Source organism: Lissotriton vulgaris, chromosome 11 (genome assembly GCF_964263255.1).
Source record: "Lissotriton vulgaris chromosome 11, aLisVul1.2, whole genome shotgun sequence".
Taxonomy (NCBI): Eukaryota; Metazoa; Chordata; class Amphibia; order Caudata; family Salamandridae; genus Lissotriton; species Lissotriton vulgaris.
This window is the reverse complement of record NC_141699.1, coordinates 1,004,143,373-1,004,168,822: the sequence shown is the minus strand read 5'-3', so window position 1 is coordinate 1,004,168,822 and position 25,450 is coordinate 1,004,143,373. Positions and strand designations below refer to the sequence as shown.

The following is a 25,450-nucleotide window of genomic DNA, read 5'->3' as shown; positions in this document are numbered from 1 at the left end:
CAGGAATGGGAAAGTGGTATTCCAGTATGCTTTAGTGTTTTCCCACCCTCCATGATGGGCAGACCCTCCCTCTGCGACTCGACACAGACGCGTGCACTGGGTGTTCCTAAAGCAAGCCTGATAATGCCCGCCCATGCCAGGAATGGACCTTAGGGCCAGGGAGTCTGCTTCTCTTTCCGCTCAGGTAAACTGAGCACTTGTTTTGTCTCTCTTGATGCCCCTAAGTATTTTAACTCCTGCTTACTTGGCCTTGCGCCCTCCCACCTCTTAATTTGCACCACCTCTTGTGCGCACTTGTTTTTTTATTTTATGCAGATTTATATCGCGCGAACTCGACCGAAGGTATTGGAGCGCTTTACATGAGCACCAGTTACGTTAAACAAGGACAAATTCAGGCACAGGGAGATTAAGTGATTTGCCCAGAATCATAGGATGTGGACCCGACCCCGAGCCTCGAACCTTGGCTTCAGCACCAAAGTTGGCCATCTAGCTGTCAGACCACATCCTCTCCCCATTTCTTCTTGCGTGCTTCAGCCCGGTCTCACCATAACCCCCTCTACTGTGCTTCTTTCATCACTACACTGCTTCTGTACCCACCTGAAAAATAACACTCACATTTATAGCTATGGCCAACTTAAGATATCTTGTATTCTGCTCAATGCCCGTTCTTGGTTAAGTACAACTTTTAGTTTACTAGCCTCCTTTTTGACCTTGACATCTCCTTATCACTGAATCATGGCTGAGAGAGGACTATACCTTCTGATATTGTTCTCCCAGATCCCCTCTGCTATTATATAATACAACTTAACCACCCGTCCCGTTCCCGAGGAGGGGTTGCAGTAATTCTCAAAGACCTCATGGTGCTAAATGTTATGCCTGATCCTGTAAAAGACTCTGAATCTCTATCTGCAGCCCTTACCATTAAACGCACTTTCTTGTTAAAATTGAATTTTTTAGGGACTTCCGGCCCTATCAAATGCTTTACGACCTCATTTTTAGGTCTCGCCTTTACCATTCCGCAGGAATGGGAAATGGGGAGAATTCAAGTCGGCTATTTTCTCTTCAAACCAAAGGGCTTTCAGCCGCGGTTTTCTTGCAGTTCACGTGAATCACGTGATCAAACATGCACGAGCATTCACGTCCAGGGCTTCTCCTCCCCTAGCAGCACTCCTCCCACACCAGCAACTCCCCCCTCCCACACCAGCACCTCCCCTCTCTCTCCCCGCAAACACAGCCTTGCCCTAGCAGCACTCCTCCCACACCAGCAACTCCCCCCTCCCACACCAGCACCTCCCCTATCTCTCCCCGCAAACACAGCCTTGCCCTAGCAGCACCCCTCCCACACCAGCACCTCCCCTTTCTCTCCACGCAATCACAGCCTCCCCCTCCCACACCAGCACCTCCCCCCTCCCACACCAGCACCTCCCCTCTCTTTCCACGCAATCACAGCCTCCCCTTCCCACACCAGCACCTCCCCCCTCCCACACCAGCACCTCCCTTCTCTCTCCACGCAATCACAGCCTCCCCCTCCCACACCAGCACCTCCCCTCTCTCTCCACGCAATCACAGCCATGCTGCACTGCCGAGCCTGGGCTTTTCCAGCTCTTCCCTCCCACTCTCTCACTCTCCCGCCCCAACCCGACTTGTTCTTGTTCTTAACTGCAGATGTACGAAGCGCCGAGCCAACTGCACAGAAAGAGCCAGTCTCTTTGAATAACAGTCAAAAAGAGCCACAAATGAAAAACAGATCCCTTGAGTCATCTGATCACGTGCAGACGAATGACCGCTTTGGTTTCAATGACCTCGCTTTTTTTTTGGGGTTCTTGTTTGTGCGTAAATATTTGAAACAAAACAATGAAGCAATGGGAAATGGGGGAGAATTCATGTGCTCCATCGGATAGTCAAACCACCGCTTTTTTCCGTGGCGTTTTCTTCGAGTGCACGTACAGGCACGCGCATTTGGCCCATACACTTTCATGGCCATCTGGTCCTGTTCCTAATGTCCCTCCCCCCTCCCCCAGCACAGAGCGAGCATCGCGGCCGCACAGCACATCAAAGGGCTTCTCCCAGCGTGTGCTGTGCAGCTTCTCCTCCCCTAATTATGTGGCCGGCCGTACTTGTGTTTCCTGGCCGCTTCCCGGCCGATCAACTTGTATCAGTTTGCTTACATTACCATGGTTTAAGGCACACATAATTTCCTGTATCATGCCTTGCACTCCCTACCTTCTCGGGACATTCTTTGTACTTGTAATCATAGCAAACAAGGCTACTTTCGGATCAGCTATGGTCAGACAGCTATCTTCTTCGCTGTCCTTGTTTTCGACGTTTTATGTTCTCTTCCTAAGCCTTACATCAGTGACGCCCCTTCGCTAGCCTTGCACACCAAAGCCTGTGATGTCACTTATATCACAGTTGTTTGAACTACATTACCTACCCATGCCACCTGAATTTGGCACACATTTTATATTCTCTTGCTGGACATCTCATGCCGTATCGTTATTTTTACTCCTCAATTTCCACACCTGGCATTACTTTCTTTTCATGCCTTGCACCATTTTGTCAACGCCACTCACCCAAGCAACACCACTCACACACGCAACACAACTCACCCACGCAATGCCACTCACACACGCAACGCCACTCACACACGCAACGCCACTCACCCACGCAACGCCACTCACACACACTACGCCACTCACACACACTCCGCCACTCACACACGCAACGCCACTCACACACGCAATGCCACTCACACACGCAACGCCACTCACACACGCAACGCCACTCACCCACGCAACGCCACTCACACACGCAACGCCACTCACCCACGCAACGCCACTCACCCACACTACGCCACTCACACACACTACGCCACTCACACACGCAACGCCACTCACACACGCAACGCCACTCACACACGCAACGCCACTCACACACGCAACGCCACTCACACACGCAACGCCACTCACCCACGCAACGCCACTCACCCACGCAACGCCACTCACCCACGCAACGCCACTCACACACGCAACGCCACTCACCCACGCAACGCCACTCACACACACTACGCCACTCACACACACTACGCCACTCACACACGCAACGCCACTCACACACGCAACGCCACTCACACACGCAACGCCACTCACACACGCAACGCCACTCACACACGCAACGCCACTCACACACGCAACGCCACTCACACACGCAACACCACTCACACACGCAACGCCACTCACACACACTACGCCACTCACACACGCAACGCCACTCACACACGCAACGCCACTCACACACGCAACGCCACTCACACACGCAACACAACTCACCCACGCAATGCCACTCACACACGCAACGCCACTCACACACGCAACGCCACTCACCCACGCAACGCCACTTGCACACACTACGCCACTCACACACACTCCGCCACTCACACACGCAACGCCACTCACACACGCAACGCCACTCACACACGCAACGCCACTCACACACGCAATGCCACTCACACACGCAACGCCACTCACACACGCAACGCCACTCACACACACATGGCCACTCACCCACGCAACGCCACTCACACACACTACGCCACTCACACACACACTACGCCACTCACACACGCAACGCCACGCACACACGCAACGCCACTCACACACGCAACGCCACTCACACACGCAACGCCACTCACACACGCAACGCCACTCACACACGCAACGCCACTCACACACACAACGCCACTCACACACACTACGCCACTCACACACGCAACGCCACTCACACACGCAATGCCACTCACACACGCAATGCCACTCACCCACGCAACGCCACTCACCCACGCAACGCCACTCACACACGCAACGCCACTCACCCACGCAACGCCACTCACACACACTACGCCACTCACACACTACGCTACTCACACACGCAACGCCACTCACACACGCAACGCCACTCACACACGCAACGCCACTCACACACGCAACGCCACTCACACACGCAACGCCACTCACACACGCAACGCCACTCACACACGCAACGCCACTCACACACGCAACGCCACTCACACACGCAACGCCACTCACACACGCAACGCCACTCACACACACTACGCCACTCACACACGCAACGCCACTCACACACGCAACGCCACTCACACACGCAACGCCACTCACACACGCAACACAACTCACACACGCAATGCCACTCACACATGCAACGCCACTCACACACGCAACGCCACTCACCCACGCAACGCCACTTGCACACACTACGCCACTCACACACACTCCGCCACTCACACACGCAACGCCACTCACACACGCAACGCCACTCACACACGCAACGCCACTCACACACGCAACGCCACTCACACACGCAACGCCACTCACACACACAACGCCACTCACCCACGCAACGCCACTCACACACACTACGCCACTCACACACACACTACGCCACTCACACACGCAACGCCACTCACACACGCAACGCCACTCACACACGCAACGCCACTCACACACGCAACGCCACTCACACACGCAACGCCACTCACACACGCAACGCCACTCACACACACAACGCCACTCACACACGCAACGCCACTCACACACGCAACGCCACTCACACACGCAACGCCACTCACACACGCAACGCCACTCACACACGCAACGCCACTCACACACACTACGCCACTCACACACACTACGCCACTCACACACGCAACGCCACTCACACACGCAACGCCACTCACACACGCAACGCCACTCACACACGCAACGCCACTCACACACGCAATGCCACTCACACACGCAACGCCACTCACACACGCAACGCCACTCACACACACTACGCCACTCACACACGCAACGCCACTCACACACGCAACGCCACTCACACACGCAACGCCACTCACACACGCAACGCCACTCACCCACGCAACGCCACTCACACATGCAACGCCACTCACGCATGCAACGCCACTCACGCATGCAACTCCACTCACACACCCCCTCACCCTCAAACAACTTACACTCACACACCCACGATCTACTCACACCCATCACAACACTCTCACACTCACTATACATCACACACTCTCAGCCACAAACCACCTCACTCACCCTCACCCTCACACACCCTCACCCTCACACACCCTCACCCACAGTCACACACTCAACATTCAAACTCTGACACCCTCACTCACCTTCACACCCTCACAACACTCACCCTCACTCACCCTCAAACTCTCACCTTCACTCACCCACACCTATCATCACACACTCTCACATCCCATTACCCTCACCCCCTCATCTTCACACACCCTCATCCCATCACCCACACTCATACTCACACCGTCACCCTCACTCACCCTCACACACCATCACACACCCTCACACCCCCTAAACATCACATCCAATCACCCTCACACCTTCCAAGTCCACCCTCACAACCCTCACTCATGCTCACACCGTCACCCTCACTCACACTCACACACCATCACACACCCTCACACCCCCTGAACCTCACATTCAATAACCATCACACTCACACCGTCCAAGGCCACCCTCCTAATCCACCCTACAACACCACCCTACAACTCCACCCTCCAAAATGACAGCGCATCTATGTTAATGCAAGCAAAGCTTTTGCAGTGCAACTTGGTGTACCATACCAAAAAAAAAATGAAAAATTTTTACATGTATAATATTAAAAACATTACTGATGTCTTTGAGTTTGGATTCAGCACTAACAAAAGCATCAATAAACATTACATAGGTCTCTTAGCTTCAGAAACAACGCATAACAACATTAATACATTTGAAGTGTACAATATTCACTGCGAAAATATAAACACTTATAGCCATCATCACAACAACTCTCACTCACACCAACTCACACCCTCACACACAGCCTCACACACCATCACTCAACAACACACCCTCACCCTCAACAACCTCACCCTCTCACACCCTCACTCACCCTCCCCCACTCACCCTCACACACCATCACTCTACATCACCCCCTCACCCTCTCACACACCCTCACCCACCCTCACCCACAGTCACACACTCAACCTTAAAACTTGCACACCCTCACTCACCTTCACACACTCACACCCTCACAACACTCGCCCTCACTCACCCACACCTAGCATCACACACACTCACACCCCATTACCCTCATCTTCAGACACCCTCACCCCCTCACCTTCAGACACCCTCACCCCCTCACCCCCCTCACACCCTCACTCATACTCACACAGTCACCCTCACTCGCCCTTACACACCATCACACACCCTCACACCCCCTGACCCTCACATCCACTCACCCTCACACTCACACCGTACAAGTCCACCCTCCGACTCCACCCTACAACACCACCCTACAACTCCACCCTACAACTACTAATCCACCCTCCAACTACTAATGCACCCTCCAACTACTAATCCACCCTCCAACTCCAAAAGTAAATAGCATTAGGCAACATTTAATTCAATAACAAAACATCAGATTACACACTTGTAGGTATTCAAAAATGAAAACTTAATGCTTCGCAAGGACAGTGCACAAATTAATACATAAAAACGCAGGAAAGGATTGTTAAATATAACATTTTTTACAGAAAAAAATAAATACAAAGAAAAAAAGGAAACATCTGAATACACAGCGAGTAATACACCAATTTAAAAGGGGACAAAAACCTCTAAAGGGCACAAATTCACAACATAAAGCAGTCACTCAAGTAAGGGGAAATAAATAAACCATTAAACAATGGTGGAAAGAATCCACAAAACAAAGAAAGTGCGTAATCACAAGAGCACTAGACCTCACATCCTACTTGCAATTCACTAATAAGTACAAGAAAGTATTTCACTCTAACTAAACAACAACAACAATACAATTTTTAAAGGTGGCTTCATACTTATACTTTGCCACAATTCATGCACATCTGTAGTAGGAAATTTATAAGGAGGTAAACATTGTCTCGAATAAGCAAACACAGACAAAATCAATGCGCATCTATGTTAATGCAAGCCAAGCTTTTGCAGTGCAAATTGATGTGTACCTTACAAAAAAATAATAACTTTTGACATGCATTATATAAAAAACGTTACTGATGTGTTTGTTTTTTGATTCAGCGTTAACAACAGCATCAATCAACATTACATAGGGCAGGATTAGCTTTCTCAAAAAACGCTTCACAACATTAATACATTTGAAGTGTACAATATTCACGGAGAAAAAATGAACACTTATAGGCATCATCACAATGACTCACACCCTCACCCACCCTCACCCTCAGCCGAACACACCCTCACTCATCCTCACCCTACATTACACCCTCACACTCTCACAACCTCACACCCTCAATAACACTCATACCCTCACACACCATCACTCACCAACACACGCTCAGCCTCACTCACAACATCAAACGCACAGACACTCACATCCACTCACACTCACACTCACACCGTCCAAATCCACCCGCCAACTACACCGTAAAAAACATAAATAGCGTTAGGCAACATTTACCCTCACCCCCTCATCCTCACACACACACTCACAACACTCACACCCTCACTCATACTAAAACAGTCACGCTCAATCACTCTCACACACTGTCACACACCCTCAAACACCCAAACACTCACATCCACTCACCCTCACACTCACACCGTCCAAGTCCACCCTCCAACTACACCCTATAACTACTATACCACCCTACAACTTTACCCTCCAACTACAACTCCACCCTTAAACTCCACACATAAATAACGTTAGGCAACATTTATTTTAATACGTACTAATCAGATTACACACTTGTAGCTATTCAAAAATGTAAACTTAATGCAACGCAAGGACAGTGCAGCAATTAATACACAAAAATGAATAAAGGGATTGTAAAATAAAACATTTCTTTCACAAAGATCATAAATACACAAAATAATACAACAATTTAAAAGTGGACAAAGCGAGCTAAAGGAAACAAATGCACAACATAAAGCACTTACTAAAGTAAGGGAAAATAAACCATTAAACTATGCCAGCAAAAATCAAAAACGCAAACAAAGTGCGCAATCACAAAAACACGCGACTCTGGTGTTGCTCTAACTCATGCTGCTGTTGCACGAAGTGTTTCGGAGGTGCTAAGTGCACAACAACAGGAACAACCTACACCAAAACAGCATCAAACAGCATCAAAAGAGCACAACTCAACAACACAACAACACTACTAACCACCACCCCAACACCACGATTCAACACAACATTATCACTCCGCAACAACACATTAACACAATGCACCAACACAACAACACTCAGCACATTAACATTGTCACACTGCAACACTACAACATCGCTCAGCAACACCACAACAACAACCAATAACACCACAACACCACTCTCAAGGACCACATCATCACTCGCAAACACCACATTAACACTACACAGCACCACACCAACACTCCAAAATACAACAGTACTCAGCACCATCACAACACCACTCTCCATCACCACATGGACAAAACAACAACACCACAATGATACTAATGTTTAAAAATTAATGCGGCTGTGTTGCTAAGTGTTGCTAGGCTGCTGGAAAGTGATGCTGCATGTGTTGTTAGCTCTCGCCCTCAATATACCTATCTAACTATCTATATAAATCACAAATTAACAACAACATCTATACAATAATAGCATTACACCACATTTCAATAAATAATAAACAATACAATGCATTCATGTAATAATGGACTAAATAACACGGCAAAAATAACACCTACACAATAAGATCTTGCTAACACATAAAAAACTCTTGTAAATTACAATTAAAATACCATTCCTGTACATACGCCAATAAACAAAATCAATTTACACCCAAAATATGCACTTGAAAAAAGGGACAAAAGTAATACACTCATGTTATTAACAATACAAGACCAATACTGTACATACGATACCTGAAATAATAACCCAACACCTACTTAATATATACCGATTCTATCTAAGCATGACAATACTTTAATACATTACATTATTAATAATTAACAACTCGGAAACAAAGGGAAATACTATTAGCAAAAACAAAAAAGTACACAAAATCAATAAATGCATAAAATACACACTTTGACTATACCTTAAAATCAATACATTGCTATACATTACATAAAATTACATTACAACATTTCACATTCACAATTTAGAAAGTTCAATACATATTTAATAATATACATACGATAACGTAAACAATGTTGCGATACACAAAAGTATAACATTAATAATAAACTGTAAAAATTAATCAAATACATCTCTACATAGTCTATAATACTTTCACATCATACATTAAATAGTTGTAAAAAAAAAACCTACCTGTCAAACGACGCCGGAAGAAGACAGGAACAACAACACGCCTTTCCCCCACGAAAGTTCCCGAACAACTGGGGATTTCCCAATTAACGCACGTCAAACGCAACGCAACGCTACGTCACCAAACGTAGCCCTGCGATTGGCTAAGGATTACGTCATACATCAAACACATTCAGAATACACAAAAAAGACTAGAACGCTAAACACTTAACGTAATTCACGTAAAGGAAACACATAGCGCCCGCCATTTTTATTTCAATAACACTTCATACACAACGTTAAAACAAAAAACATTACAACACATAACACATACTTAAAAATAAATACATACAAAGACATGTTAGAATAAAATACATACATGCAACACAATAACACTCACACATCAAATCTTACAATTGCTATAAAACAACAAACACAAAGCATAACGCAACAACATATAATACACTACATAACAAACATATATACAAAACTATTAATACACACCATCACAAAAACACAACTACTCAACTATGCAAAACACAAACAACACTCAGCACCAACACATCAACATCTCTGCAACAGGACAGCACCACTCACAAATAATCCAGCATTACATGCAACGCCACACACACATGCAACGCCACACACACATGCAACGCCACTCACACATGCAACGCCACTCACACACGCAACGCCACTCACACACGCAACGCCAGTCACACACGCAACCCCACGCACACACGCAACGCCACGCACACACGCAACGCCACTCACACACGCAACAACACTCACACAAGCAACGCCACGCACACACACAACGCCACGCACACACACAACGTAAGTCACACACGCAACGCAAGTCACACACGCTACGCCACTCACACACACTACGTAAGTCACACACGCAACGGCACTCACACACGCAACACCACTCACACACGCAAGCCCACTCACACACGCAACTCCACGCACACACGCAACGCCACGCACACACGCAACGCCACTCACACACGCAACACCACTCACACAAGCAACACCACTCACACAAGCAACGCCACTCACACAAGCAACGCCACTCACACACGCAACTACACTCACACACGCAACGCCATGCACACACACAACGCAACTCACACAGGCAACGCCACTCACACAGGCAACGCCACTCACACAGGCAACGCCACTCACACAGGCAACGCCACTCACACATGCAACGCCACTCACACATGCAACGCAACGCACCCACGCAACACCACTCAGACATGCAACACCACTCACACATGCAACGCCACTCACACATGCAACGCCACTCACACATGCAACGCCACTCACACATGATACGCCACTGACACATGCAACGCCACTCACACATGCAACGCAACTCACTCAAAGCAATGCAACTCACTCACGCAACGCCACTCACACACGAAATGCCACTCATCCACGCAACACCGCTCATCCACGCAACAACACTCATCCACGCAACACTACTCGCACACGCACGCAACACACACATGCAACGCCACTCACACATGACACGGAACTCACACATGCAACACCAATAAAAAATGCAACGCCACTCACACATGCAACGCCACTCACACATGCAACGCCACTCACACATGCAACGCCACTCACACATGCAACGCCACTCACACATGCAACGCCACTCACACATGCAACGCCACTCACACATGCAACGCCACTCACACATGCAACGCCACTCACACATGCAACGCCACTCACACATACAACGCAAGTCACACATGCAACGCCACTCACACATGCAACACCACTCACACACGCCACGCCACTCACACACGCCACGCCACTCACACAGGCAATGCCAATCACACATACAACGCAAGTCACACATGCAACGCCACTCACACATGCAACACCACTCACACACGCCACGCCACTCACACAGGCAATGCCAATCACACACGCAACGCCACTCACACACGCAACGCCACTCACACACGCAACGCCACTCACACACGCAACACCACTCACGTTGCCAATAGGTATCGCAGTAGGAAAGTTGGAGCCATTACAATTGCAAATAACAATGCCTTTTATTTTTTTATCATTTTTAAAACATAAAGGGCTTTGTCATTTACAAAACCAATAGCTCCAACTTTCCTACTGCGAGACCTATTGGCAATGCCAGTGCTTGTTTGAAGTTGTTTCTACCATTAGCCTAGATACTGTCAACTAGTTCTTGGGATTTTCAGTCTTCATGCCAAATCTACCAAAGTGGCCCAAGACCTAGTTCAGTCCTCTATGACCTGCCAGCTCCATCAATTAGTCTTGGATGCGTATCCATGAAGTTGGCCACTCTATTAACCTGTTTTTTTGCCTGTGTGGAGTTACTCAGCCTCATCTCCATAAGCAAGTTTATTTGGAACGATCATAACGCTATTTTTGTCACATTGTCTACCCTTATCAGTCAAGATCCAAATCCAATCCCCAAACCCGTCTACTTTGTCGACCTTGGTCCAAACTGAACTCCTCTGAATTTGCTTCAGTCATCGAAAGCACACTTCCTACTCCCTCCCCAGACATAAATCGCTTTCTGGCCTGTAGAAAAACTGATTCACTAAAGCACTTGATTTACTATCGCCTTTAAAATGGGAACCTCTGGCAGAACTCATCCCTCTGCCCCTTGGTACTGTGAAAAACACGTGATGGCCAAGAGATGCTGCACGAAATCTCAAGGACAATGGAGATCCGCCTATAACCCTTTTGTCAAAGCCCTATACAAAATAGAACTTAGCATCTATAAAGAGTTGTCCCAGACCACCGTAGCCAACTACTTTCGGGAGCATATTGCTTCTGCTAAAAATCATCCTTCTAGATAGATCTTCCCGATATCGCTCGTTTGCTCACCAAGATGCTTTCCTTATTTCTCCTAACCCCACCCAGCAGCTATGCTCCGATCGCTCTCATTTCTTCCAAGACCCAAAGATGGCAGCAAACCGGGACTCAAATGAAGATGCTATGTTATCCCTGATGCGAACACTGCTACCACGAGCTCAATAACGCAGAGGGATGGGTACAACTTCGCAAAATAAGCGCCTGCCACATAATGCACCATTTTATGATGTTAACCATGGTACGACAAGCTCATTAACGACGAGAGGCAATTTTTAAATTTGCAATGTAAGCTTCTTACACATAATAAACCTCATGCCTATGCGAAGTTATAAAATGGGTACCGACTTCGTCCAGACCTCGATCACATCCCTCATTTGCCCTAAATGGCAGCCTGAGCTCCTTCTCTGGTTTATTTACTCTCCCGCTTCTTTTACCTCTATCCTCTAGTGGGGACAGGCTCTTCCACTACTTGATTATACCACTGTAGCCTATGTAACTATTCAAAACGTTATTTTCCTGATCGCTGAGACCTGAGCAACATGTCTGATGCCCGGTGGAGCTGCTAGACAGCTAATGAGGAGATTGGCCCTGGTTTCCCCCTTGACCGTCACCTACCCAGCCGGACATTGGGCACAGTTCCTCCTCGTCTCCCCGCTATGACTCCTTCCTCCCCTTCCTCCTACGAATTCTTGCAACATTGTTTTTGTGTACTGTACCTTACTATGCTTTTGTAACTGATGTAACTTTTAACGCAACGATCCTAAATGTAAAGCGCTCTACTACCCTCTTGGGTCTAGTTGCGCTATATAAAACTTTATAAATAAATAAACAAAATAGTTACTCAGTTCACTTCCCCTGAACAGGACTTTTAACTGCGCTTCCTCCTTGTCTTCAAGTCTTTCCTCCTATATTCAGTCTCCATCTGGTCATCTTTTGATTCTGTAACCATGGATGACATTTTTTCAGATCTTCTTGTAACTTCATATAGTTCTGCCTTAGATCCTTGTCCTGCAAAGATCACTCTAGTAGCCGTCTCTTCTTTGGCTCCATTGCTTTGCAGTAGTTCATTCAACTCTGACAAGGTACCCGATGACTGGAAGAAAGTGCTCATCATCCCGCCTTTGAGAAAGCCTTTGTACCACCCCTCGGTTCTCTCCAATTATTGGCCCATCTCACTATTACCATTGACTGCTAAAAATCACTGAAAGCCGCGTAAACCCACAGTTGTCTAAGCATATTAGGACCATGCCTTGTTAAACAACTCCTAGTCTGGCGTCCGCCTCAACTCCAGGACTTAGCCTGCACTGGTTGCTACAACCAATGACATCACGTTGCTCCTAGATTCTGGCAGAGCAGCGACACCATTTCTTGGACCCTCTGCAGCTTTTGATATGGTCTCTCATGAGATCTTGATGAACAGGCTTGACACGCTTGACATCAAGGATACTGTTTCATGGTTTTCATCCTTTTTAGGACGAGCTTGGGCAGCGCATGCATTGCTCTGTTACATACTGTATTTTAGTATATAATAGAAGCCCCGCACACTCTCCGCCCATATTTGCCATTGGCTTGTGTCTTTTCCCTCCGAAAATGCTGGCTTCTGATTCGTTGATAGGCGTGTTAGTCCCTCCTTAGTACCGCCTGGTCTTCATTTGTAAGCTAGAAGAAGAGAGGTTATACTTTACACTAAGTAAGGTAATCTTAATCGCCATTCATTTGTAACCTCCCATGAGGACTTGCCCTTTTACTTCAGTTGTTACATGGTACGTCTTTTTTAGTCTTCAAGCACTATTTTCCTTAACCACATTGCTGTGGTGCGAATTCGGCCGCGGCACTGGCGGGGCTAGAGGATGAGAGTGGCGCTCCCTAACTCATGACGGCGCAACGCCGTCATGTGTCACGGGCGGCATGTGCTCAAGACGGCGTAGAGCCATCACGACCCCGCCCACTCACTAATTTGTCCGCACAGGTGTGGAATTAGTGCCGCGCAGGCGGAGCGTGGGCAGTTGATGACGGCTCCACACCATCATGAGCACACGCCCCACCCGTGGCGCATGGCAGCCTGGTGCCGTCATGAGCATCAAAGTGCTTAATGAGTTTCTCCTACTGCAGCACTACATGCTTTCCTACAAAATTTAGCGTGCAATGCATACTTTCTATTTCCAAGCAACCCAGGACAATGGCGGCCGCTTCTTTGAATAGGTCTTGCATTTACAAGTTTGAACTCTTGGCAATGTAAATAACAATACCTTTAATTTATGTGCTAATTAGCAAAACAGATAAATAAAAGGCATTGTCATTTACAATGTCAATAGCTTAAACTCTCTCAAATGCGAGACCTATTGCATTGCAAATGCTTGTTTTCAAGGGTGTTTCCAAGCTGTGACATTGACTCACTTCCATTCTGACTTTAAACCCATCCCAATTGGGGTCCTTCATGGCTCCTGATTGACCCCACCCTCTTTAATGTTGCTTTTATTTCTTTGTTCAGCCTTCACTTCTATGCATATGCCAAGAACTCTCAACCGATTCTCCACCTTTACTGAGACCTCAATTATCTACAGTACCAATTCAAAGAATGTCTCTGCTCTGCAGCTAACCAGATGTTCCCAAACACTCTCAGGCGTAATACTGACAAGACAGAGGTTCTTGTATTTGGCAGCCCGTCCATCAGCACCTTCCATTGGTAGGCCGATGTCCTTAGCACAACTCCTACACTTCTAGTATTTGGTACCTTGGAGTAACATTTGACAACAACTTACTTTTGAGGCTCATATTAATGAACTCTCCTCAGCGTGTCTCTTCCTTCTAGAGGTTATCTGGAAAATCATCCCACTACTCCCTAGCTCCTCTGGTAATCTCTTCTTCAAACATTGATTATTGCCAAGTTAGATCATTGCAATGCTCTTCTTCTAGGTCTGCCCAGCTACTTTCTTTACAAGCTGTGGCTTATTCAAGGTGCGTCTGCCCGCCTTATCCTAGAGCTAAGCCGGAATGTTAGTGTCACTGTCTATATTTCCCTCTATTGCCTCCGCTCCCCATCCATAAACACTGTCTTTTTAAATCCAACCTATTTCAGTCATAAGGCTGTATACAACTTGCCATCCAACAGTTACATGGCCTGTTTTCTCTTTCTATAGTCCTGGACGCGGTCTTTGCTCCAGTACTCAGCTCCCCGTTAACATTCCCAAATTCAGGAAAGCTCGCAGACAGCTGGTCTTTTCCAGTGGGCTCCTCACAGGCTTGGAATGAATGCTCTTCAGCCTGTCACCTATGCAGAAAAGTCCTTGCACTGTTTGCGCAAACCACTTAAAACTCATACATTTTTTTAAAACTCTGTTGCTGCACCGTTCTTTAGCACCAGAACACCCCTTGGTGGGTATTTGCGCGCTTTATAAAAACAAAAATCAAGCTATCCATCCACTGGTCAGTGTGTTAAAAACAAGTAGGGGAAATGCAAGCACAGAAACAAGTGTGTGATGAGTGTGCGGTGGGGATTGCCAACTGATGAATGTCAACCCCAAGCATTCACTGACTAAGGACTACTTGGTGATCATTGGCAAATCCGATCAAGCCATGAGGACTACTAAGTGAAGGTTTGCAAGTCTGAGCTAAGAGATTGGTGGCTGAGGTGGGCGGATCGGCAAATTTCCAGGGAGATCCACACTATAGCCAAGCTAATAGTCGGGCTTGGCTCGAAGAGAATGAGCTGACCCATGAAAATCATGCAAAAAAATCATAAAAAATTTGAAGTCTCCTAAAAATTGATTTAGTTAAAAAAATACGATTTTATCATATGGAAACGTTATACCGGATGTATGACGGTACGACGCGTACCGTCACAACGCGTGCTTTTACAACGCGTCTTTAACAACGCAAGTCGTTACAACGACTTGCGTTGGGGGGCGCTGATAGTGAATAGTATAATTTACTATTCTAACATCAGTCCCCGTGGATACTAGGGAAGGTGTTGGAATAGTAAATATACTATTCTTTATACTCTAGCGCCCTCCAGCGCAAGTCGTGGTTACGACTTGCGTTGTAACGGACGGGTCGTAATAGCACTGCGGAGTAAAATCTGCGTCGTAAAGGATGTTCCCCATTATACCTTAGTACATTAGATTATATCAGTGCATTGAGATGCATTTAATGAAAGGGATGGTTTCTGAACACGAATGTAGAAATATTGATGCCCATTACCCGCTCCCTAACCTGCCTCCCCCAGATAATGCCGTTAATGAACTAAGAGTTATCTCAGTGTTCATGTATACCCTGTATGTGGGTTACTGAGGTGGATGGACGAGTCTGGGCTTTTGTGCTACAGTAGTCGGAACCCAATGTTGATAGTGGCACGTGCCTCACAAATGGCTACACCCAAGACCCATGTATGTGGCCTACATTCTTATTATGCATAGAGTATTATTTATAGTCAATTTAATCAAACTCGAAGTTTTTTATAGTGCGCTTCCTGAACGGTCATATTTCAAGACGCTGTCATGATATAATGCAAAAAAAAGAGGTATGTTGAAATACATTTTGCTGATCAAACAATTTGATTAAGTGGGGAATCCGGGATTCATCCTAGGTTTTCAGGTTTCACGTTGTACAGTTCAGCCTCCAGATTGGTATCTCTCGCTCTCCTAATTCACATCCAAGGTAAATGCATTGTCTTCTTGGTGCATGAGGTTAGAGCATGGAAGGCAGGAAGGAGCCACATGAAAGTTCGGCTCGTTTTGGGCTCAAGGGCCAAGGGGACCTCAAACAGAGCCCGAACCAGGCCTCTAGCTCCAGCATTCAGTCGCTTGGCTTGCCCACCCCTCATGTGTGGCTACTGTGAGCCTGCCTGGCCAATCGTAGCATGACTGAGTGGTGTTACGCAGACCGAAGCAGTTGCTGGGAGTAAGAAGTTGGTTGGATAAGTGGTTATGATTATTACTGATTTCACAAAATGGGTACTACAGGGCTGTAGTGTAGATCTAGACTTCAAAAATTAATGGAGGAGAAGCTTAGGAGTTACTAGAGAACTTGTCATGAACAAGCATTGGCAATTCCAGCTGATGGAAAGTGACTCATTAGTTGTAGGTGCTCCCAGAAAGTCATCATATATGCATTGTTACTCATCCTTCCACTCATCCACCAAATTACTCTTTTAATCAGCCCTTTCTCACACATCAAAGGTGCTTACACAAACTCAACAAGCAGATGCAAGATTAATCTGAGAAAGATTACACAGTTGATGTGGGCGGAAGCAAGTGGATTTCAGCAGCTAGTGATGTTCCGCGCGAGTGCGCGAACTGATGACTAGTGTAACTATGTTGTATTGTGAGTGTGGTGGTGAGTAATAGAAGTAGCACTGTGCGCGACTGGGAGGGCAATTGGTTGTGCTTGGAATGATTGCAGGCATGTTGTGAGGATGTTACAGTTGGCTGTGAAGAGCTTTGTAGGTAGGGATGCGAGTCTTTATGGGGGACTGGTATTGGCAAATGATGTTGGATAGTGCTGTAAATTTTGAGATTGAATGATGTTGCAATGAACTTTCGTAAGTAATGATTGGTGTGGGCTTTAGTTGGAAGTTTAGGAATGGATGAGTGGTGCAAGTGGCTGAAGCGTAATGGAGGTTTTGGGATGAGAGATGTAAAAATGGATTTGTGAGTGACTGAGTCATGCTGTGCAAGACTAAATGGGGTTGTGCATGGAACGAGTGACTGGATGGCATGAGCGACTGGTTACATAGGGGAGTGTTGTTTAAATAATAAATTATGTGAACGGTTAGGCCAGAGTGTAACTGGCTGCTGTTGATTGGTCTTGCGATAAAGGACATGGGTATGGGTAGTGTTGCTGGTGAGTATGTGGTTGGTTATGCATAACTGGTGTTGATGATTACCTGTGGGTGAATGTTGCAAGAAGCAGGAGGTGAACTGTTTCATTAAAAGATGATTTAAAACATATATATATTATTAAAATGTTTTAAGGACTGCACCGAGAGGTAGAGCGCAAGTGATGTGAGTTTTAGAGAGAGGTGTAGTGATTCAGTAGTAAAGCAACAGAAGTGAGTGAATGCCCAGGACTTTTGTGAATGACTAAGGCCTATTTCTTTAATTGATGCTACATGTATAGTCCTCAGTAGGGTCATTCTTGCACGCCTGGAGTCGTGGGCCAATGCCTCCGGCCGAATATCGAACATACAATATGGCTTTAGGAGGGAAATGGAAACAAATTAATAATGTCTCAACCTGACTCTAATCATGGGCAAGTACATGAAGGCCAAGGGGGGTTCCATCCACCTGGCTTTCATGGACTCATCCACTGCTTTCGATACAGTTAGCCGGGGTAAGTTGTGGACATTCATGGAAAAAATGGGCTTTGAGGAAACCCCGATTACCTTGTTGCGCAGGACGCATGCGTCCACCACTGTCTCCATCCGCTACGGCCCTGGAGGAGAGAAAATCATGCCCATTGCTTCTACAGAGGGAGTTCGCCAGAGCTGTATCCTGGCCCTTTTTTATTTCGGTTATACACAAATGGCATGGAGGCATTTCTGCTAGAGCAGCAATTGGATTTCCCTAGTATAGGAGGTAAATCGGTTCCCTTACTGTCATATGCTGATGACACGGTTTTGATGGTTTTAATGGCCAATAGCCCCCAAAAAGCCTTGAATACTTTTACTGGTTTTATGATGGCATTGGGCCTAAAAGTAAATTTTAGTAAATCTTTTATTACGGTATGTGGTCCTAAGATGACTAAAACAAGAAGATTTATAGTAAAGGAAAAAATCATTGACAAGGTACCCAATTTTACTTAATTGGGGAAAGTTTTTAATAATAAATTGAATTGGGACCATCTGATCGTAGCCAGGGTACAACATACCAGTAGAATAGTAGAGGGACTGTTCCGTTTTGCTTGCAAGCTGGGACATAAACGATGGCAGAAATGTTAACTTTATATAAATCAAAATGCCTGTCAGTAGCAATTTACGGGGCAGGAGTATGGGGTCATCCTAAAAGCAGGCAGATACAAATTTTCGAAAATACATTTTTAAAAAGATTATTGATGATTCCTAATAGTTCTACAAAATGTTGCCACTCAGAAGTGGGGCTGGATTATGTAAAAGATAGAGTCTAGTTGCGCTATATAAAACTTATAAATAAATAAATAAAATAAATATCACCCCACTGATTCTATGGGGAAAAGTTTGGACCTCAGAGGACCTATTATTCTCTAGAACTATTCTTAGAGACTGTATGAATCTTGAAAAGGCTCTGTCTATTCCTGGCCTCGTTATGTCAAAGATACTTTTAATAAGATTGGTTTAGGACACTGCTATGATAATCCTGATCGTATCCAATCAACATGAAACTGATTATAAAAAATGCATATTATAATGAATTAAGAACGCCCAACCAGGACGATGGTATACTAACTCATGGGTCTTTAAGCCATCAGCAACATTACTTTTACTATTCATGCACAATCCCGTTTCCTGATGACCAGACTTCGCCTTTGCACACTGCACTTTCTCATGGCTTTCCCTAAACAGGCAAGTTGGTGTGAGAGTCCGATTCCCTGTCCTTGTAATTATTCAGCCCAACAAAGCACAATGCACTTTATGCTGTTTTGCACACTTTATAAAGATCCGAGGGCACGCTTTATTAAGCCTCTTTCGAAGGAAATGTGCCCATGCTCTTAACAGGGTTTTATTCATTTACGTTCTTTAAATACTGCTGCTTTTTTCAGCGCTGGTCTTAACTTTATTAGAACTGCTTTATTAATTTGGAAACTGTATGAATTGTGAAAGGTAAAATAAGGGGCTCATTAGGATAGCGGATTTTCCGCATCCTCTGGGCCGGCGGAAGCCACTGCCGGCCCGGAGGATGCGGAAAATCCGCTGCGGACCCACCAAAGAACCACCGCCACATTAGGATGACTGGTGGGTCCTGGTTTCAGTCCGCTGCTTTTCCGCCGCGGTTGGCTTACAACCGCGGCGGAAAAACTCTAATATGGTGGCGGTGTCTCTCAGACACCGCCAGCCATATTAGGATGAGTGTTAAAACAAAAGCATGTGGAAATTCACTGCAGGGGCCCGTTGCGTGCCCCCTGGGTGAAGGGGGAATGGGGGGTGCACATGGGGGGTACCTATGGTACCCTCCTGCATTTGTATGCAGAAATCGGCAGGCACCGCATGGTGCCTGCCGCTTTCTGCATACAAATGCAATGTATGCATTTTTACCATTGCGGCGGGTGCAGCTTGAAGCCGCACCCGCCGCAATGGTAAAAATAGAGGATGTGACCGCCAGGGTGGCGGTCACATCCTAATTTCACAGGAGGGAACTCCGCAGGCCATGATGAGGTTCCCTTCTACTCTGGGGTCGCGGACGGACGCAAGTACGTCCGCGATCCTAATGGGCCCCTAGGTTTCAAGTGATTTTAGGTTTTATATATGTCGCATAAATGTGTGATAGAATGAGAAGATATTTTATTTTATTAAACTTGTGCTGGGGGAGTAAGAGCCATGGAGGTGAATTTGTTTTCTTAATTTAGGTAAATTGTACTCAAATATTTGTTGATATATGGATTATATGTCAATTTTTAAATCATTTATGATTATTCAAATATTTTATGTATTTATGGTATACTTTTATGGTTCAAATGAATCGAATAAAGTGATTTGAAGTGAACGGACTAAGGTTTACACGTGGCGAGTGGTGAAGTTAGTGACTGTGATAAAATCCTCTGTCATGTAAGGACTTGCTTTTGAGGTTGTGTGAGGGATTGATGCTGTGAAAGTAAGTGCAAGTGCAACAGCCCGAAGGAGAGTGAAGAGGCAATAATTGGACCCATAAATGCTGCTTTATCTATGGGGGTATAGATTTATTATTTATTTATTTATGCGTTTTTATATAGCGCAGACTTTACCCGAAGGTGTCAGAGCGCTTCACAATAGGTGTTGTGTTGTGAGCGGGTGATCAATGAACATGGGGTGTGTTGAGGGGGTGTGAGTGAGTGTGGTACGTGTGTTTGGTGTTACACGTGTTGTAAGAGGATGAATCAATTAGTATTGTGTGTGGTGTCGGTTTTTGGTGCTGTGTCGCGGAGCATTAACCCCTTCGCTGCGGCGGCTATTCCGCCGCAGCGCTAAGGGGGTAGGGCGGCCGCGCGGTGGTCACATGCTTGTGACGGAACCGCTCAGTCACGGCTCACGGGCGAGCTGTGCTTGTGACGGAACGGTTCCGTCACGAACGCGCCTGCCCAATGGAACGCGCCGCGCAGGCGCGAAATCAGCGACGCGCAGGCGCGCCGAGCGGGCCGTGACGGAACCGTTCCGTCACAAGCACAGCTCACCCGTGGCTTGTGACGGAGCGGTTCCGTCACAGGCATACAAGGGGTTAAACACCGACAGCAGGAGAGCATAGGGGACTTTTTCACTCCGGTAAGTGGAGAAGGTAAGGTTGCCCGCAGACCAGCTTTGGCCTTTAGCTTATGCAAACAGGCGTGTTCTACCCTGTGAGGTCCGTGTGCAGGGGTGAGGCCTCAGAAAATGGAAAACATACAAAGAATGTGGGTTGTTTTCCAGCTCTGCTCTTCGCCTCCCCGTTCTGCCCTGCCCATAAAGATTGGAGAGCGGACAGGCTTCAGCCTGCAAGGAAGATCAGATGACCATAGTTTGGGAGAAACAAAATGCAAACAGACTGGCCCTGTATTTTGCTGATTGAAAAGGGAGAAAACACATTAAATAAACATAGTACGTGCTGAAAATTATTCTTAGCAAATTAATCATGTACATACTTCAGTAATGCTTTACATAAAGGAGGACTGTGGCCTGAAGTAAAAGGAGGCCTTTTATGAAGAAAAAGAAATCTAAAGGCTCAGGAGACAATCCGCAATTGTCAATGTAAACGGGGGCACGTGCTTGGACAGAGGGATTCCACGAGCTGTTGCTTTACTGCGTGTTCCTACTTTTTATAATACACTTATTCTTCAGTTAATTAGAACTGTTGCAATACAGACAGCAGCAACACATATGAACTCAATATTGAAAGACCATGCAACGCGCAATTTAAAGAATCAAAAGCTGAACATCCGAGTGAAAAAGTGCTCAGGGTAGTAGCGGCCAGACGTCATCACAACTGAAAGCGATACATGGCCCCGGGTGCAAACTTTGTTCTGAAGGATGTGTTAATGGGACAGCGCTGAAATGCGAGCGGGCCAGGGCCCGCGGGCTGCCATGTGTGACTCCCCAGACAGCCTTTGAGCAGGGGAAACGTACGGATAGGAGCTGTCCGGATCACCCAAAGCTGCCAAAAATTGCTTTCGTGCGGCCATCTTAAACTTCAAAAGAATGACAATAGCCACTCATCCTTGTAATTTTAACAAGTTTATAAAGCCCCGCTGTATGTCCATTAGCCTCACTGCATGTTCAGTAGCCCCGCTGCATGTTTCAATAACCTTGCTCTGTTCAGTAGCCCCCGCTGCATGTTTAGGAGCCTTGCTGTGTGTCCAGTAGCCCGCTGCATGTTTAGTAGCCTTGCTGTGCGTCCAGTAGCCCCTTGCTGTGCGTCCAGTAGCCCCGCTGCATGTTTAGTAGCCTTGCTGTGCGTCCAGTAGCCCCGCTGCATGTTTAGTAGCCTCGCTGCATGTTCAGTAGCCCCGCTGCATGTTTCAATAACCTTGCTCTGTCCAGTAGCCCCTGCTGCTTGTTCAGTAGCCCCGCTTCATGTTTCAATAACCTTGCTGTATGTCCAGTAGCCCCGCTCAATGTCCATTAGCCCCTGCAGCATGTCCAGTAGCCCCCGCTACATGTCCAGTATCCCCCGCTGTATGTCCAGTATCCCCCGCTGTATGTCCAGTATCCCCCGCTGTATGTCCAGTATCCCCCGCTGTATGTCCAGTATCCCCCGCTGCATGTCCAGTATCCCCCGCTGCATGTCCAGTATCCCCCGCTGCATGCCCAGTATCCCCCGCTGCATGCCCAGTATCCCCCGCTGCATGCCCAGTATCCCCCGCTGCATGCCCAGTAGCCCCCGCTGCATGTCCATTAGGCCCCGCTGCATGTCCATTAGGCCCCGCTGCATGTCCATTAGGCCCCGCTGCATGTCCAGTAGCCCCCGCTGCATGTTCCAATAGCCTTGCTGCATGTCCAGTAGCCCCCGCTGCATGTCCAGTAGCCCCCGCTGCATGCCCAGTATCCCCCGCTGCATGCCCAGTATCCCCCGCTGCATGCCCAGTATCCCCCGCTGCATGCCCAGTAGCCCCCGCTGCATGTCCAGTAGCCCCCGCTGCATGTCCAGTAGCCCCCGCTGCATGTCCAGTAGCCCCCGCTGCATGTCCAGATAGCCTTGCTCTGTTCATTAGCCCCCGCTGCATGTTCAGTAGCTCCCGCTACATGTCCAATAGCCCCCGCTGCATGTCCAGTAGCCCCCGCTGCATGTCCAGTAGCCCTGCATGTCCAGTAGCCCCCGCTGCATGTCCAGTAGCCCCGGCTGCATGTCCAGTAGCCCCCGCTGCATGTCCAGTAGCCCCCGCTGCATGTCCAGTAGCCCGGCTGCATGTCCATTAGGCCCTGCTGCATGTCCATTAGGCCCCGCTGCATGTTCCAATAGCCTTGCTGCATGTCCAGTAGCCTCCGCTGCATGTTCCAATAGCCTTGCTGCATGTCTAGTAGCCCCCGCTGCATGTCCAGTAGCCCCCGCTGCATGCCCAGTAGCCCCCGCTGCATGCCCAGTATCCCCCGCTGCATGCCCAGTAGCCCCCGCTGCATGTCCAGTAGCCCCCGCTGCATGTCCAGTAGCCCCCGCTGCATGTCCAGTAGCCCCCGCTGCATGTCCAGATAGCCTTGCTCTGTTCATTAGCCCCCGCTGCATGTCTAATAGCCCCTGCTGCATGTTCAGTAGCTCCCGCTACATGTCCAGTAGCCCCTGTTGCATGTCCAGTAGCCCCCGCTGCATGTTTAGTAGCCTCGCTGCATGTTCAGTAGCCCCGCTGCATGTTTCAATAACCTTGCTCTGTCCAGTAGCCCCTGCTGCTTGTTCAGTAGCTCCCGCTGCATGTCCAGTAGCCCCGCTGCATGTCCAGTAGCCCTGCATGTTCAGTAGCCCCGGCTGCATGTCCAGTAGCCCCGGCTGCATGTCCAGTAGCCCCCGCTGCATGTTCCAATAGCCTTGCTGCATGTCCAGTAGCCCCCGCTGCATGTCCAGTAGCCCCCGCTGTATGTCCAGTATCCCCCGATGCATGTCCAGTATCCCCCGCTGCATGTCCAGTATCCCCCGCTGCATGTCCAGTAGCCCCCGCTGCATGTCCAGTAGCCCCCGCTGCATGTCCAGTAGCCCCCGCTGCATGTCCAGTAGCCCCTGCTGCATGTCCAGTAGCCCCCGCTGCATGTCCAGATAGCCTTGCTCTGTTCAGTAGCCCCCGCTGCATGTCTAATAGCCCCTGCTGCATGTTCAGTAGCTCCCGCTACATGTCCAGTAGCCCCCGCTGCATGTCCAGTAGCCCCCGCTGCATGTCCAGTAGCCCTGCAAGTCCAGTAGCCCCCGCTGCATGTTCAGTAGTCCCGGCTGCATGTCCAGTAGCCCCCGCTGCATGTCCAGTAGCCCCTGCTGCATGTCCAGTAGCCCCCGCTGCATGTTCAGTAGCCCCCGCTGCATGTTCAGTAGCCCCGGCTGCATGTCCAGTAGCCCCCGCTGCATGTCCAGTAGCCCCCGCTGCATGTTCCAATAGCCTTGCTGCATGTCCAGTAACCCCCGCTGCATGTCCAGTAGCCCCCGCTGCATGTCCAGTAGCCCCCGCTGCATGTCCAGTAGCCCCCGCTGCTTGTCCAGTAGCCCCCGCTGCTTGTCCAGTAGCCCCCGCTGCTTGTCCAGTAGCCCCTGCTGCATGTCCAGTAGCCCCTGCTGCATGTCCAGTAGCCCCCGCTGCTTGTCCAGTAGCCCCTGCTGCTTGTCCAGTAGCCCCTGCTGCTTGTCCAGTAGCCCCTGCTGCTTGTCCAGTAGCCCCCGCTGCATGTCAGTAGCCCCCGCTGCTTGTCCAGTAGCCCCCGCTGCATGTCCAGTAGCCCCCGCTGCATGTCCAGTAGCCCCCGCTGCATGTCCAGTAGCCCCCGCTGCATGTCCAGTAGCCCCTGCTGCAAGTTCAGTAGCCCCGCTGCATGTCCAGTAGCCCCGGCTGCATGTCCATTAGGCCCCGCTGCATGTCCATTAGGCACCGCTGCATGTTCCAATAGCCT

At 48.1% G+C, this 25,450-nt stretch overlaps 1 protein-coding gene across 2 annotated transcripts in view; it reads left to right on the top strand.

Moving 5' to 3' along the window:
- The window catches only part of GPR160 (G protein-coupled receptor 160), a 213,740-nt gene that overhangs the window by 136,831 nt on the left and 51,459 nt on the right, over nt 1–25,450 (top strand). The gene's annotated exons all lie outside the window — the stretch shown is intronic.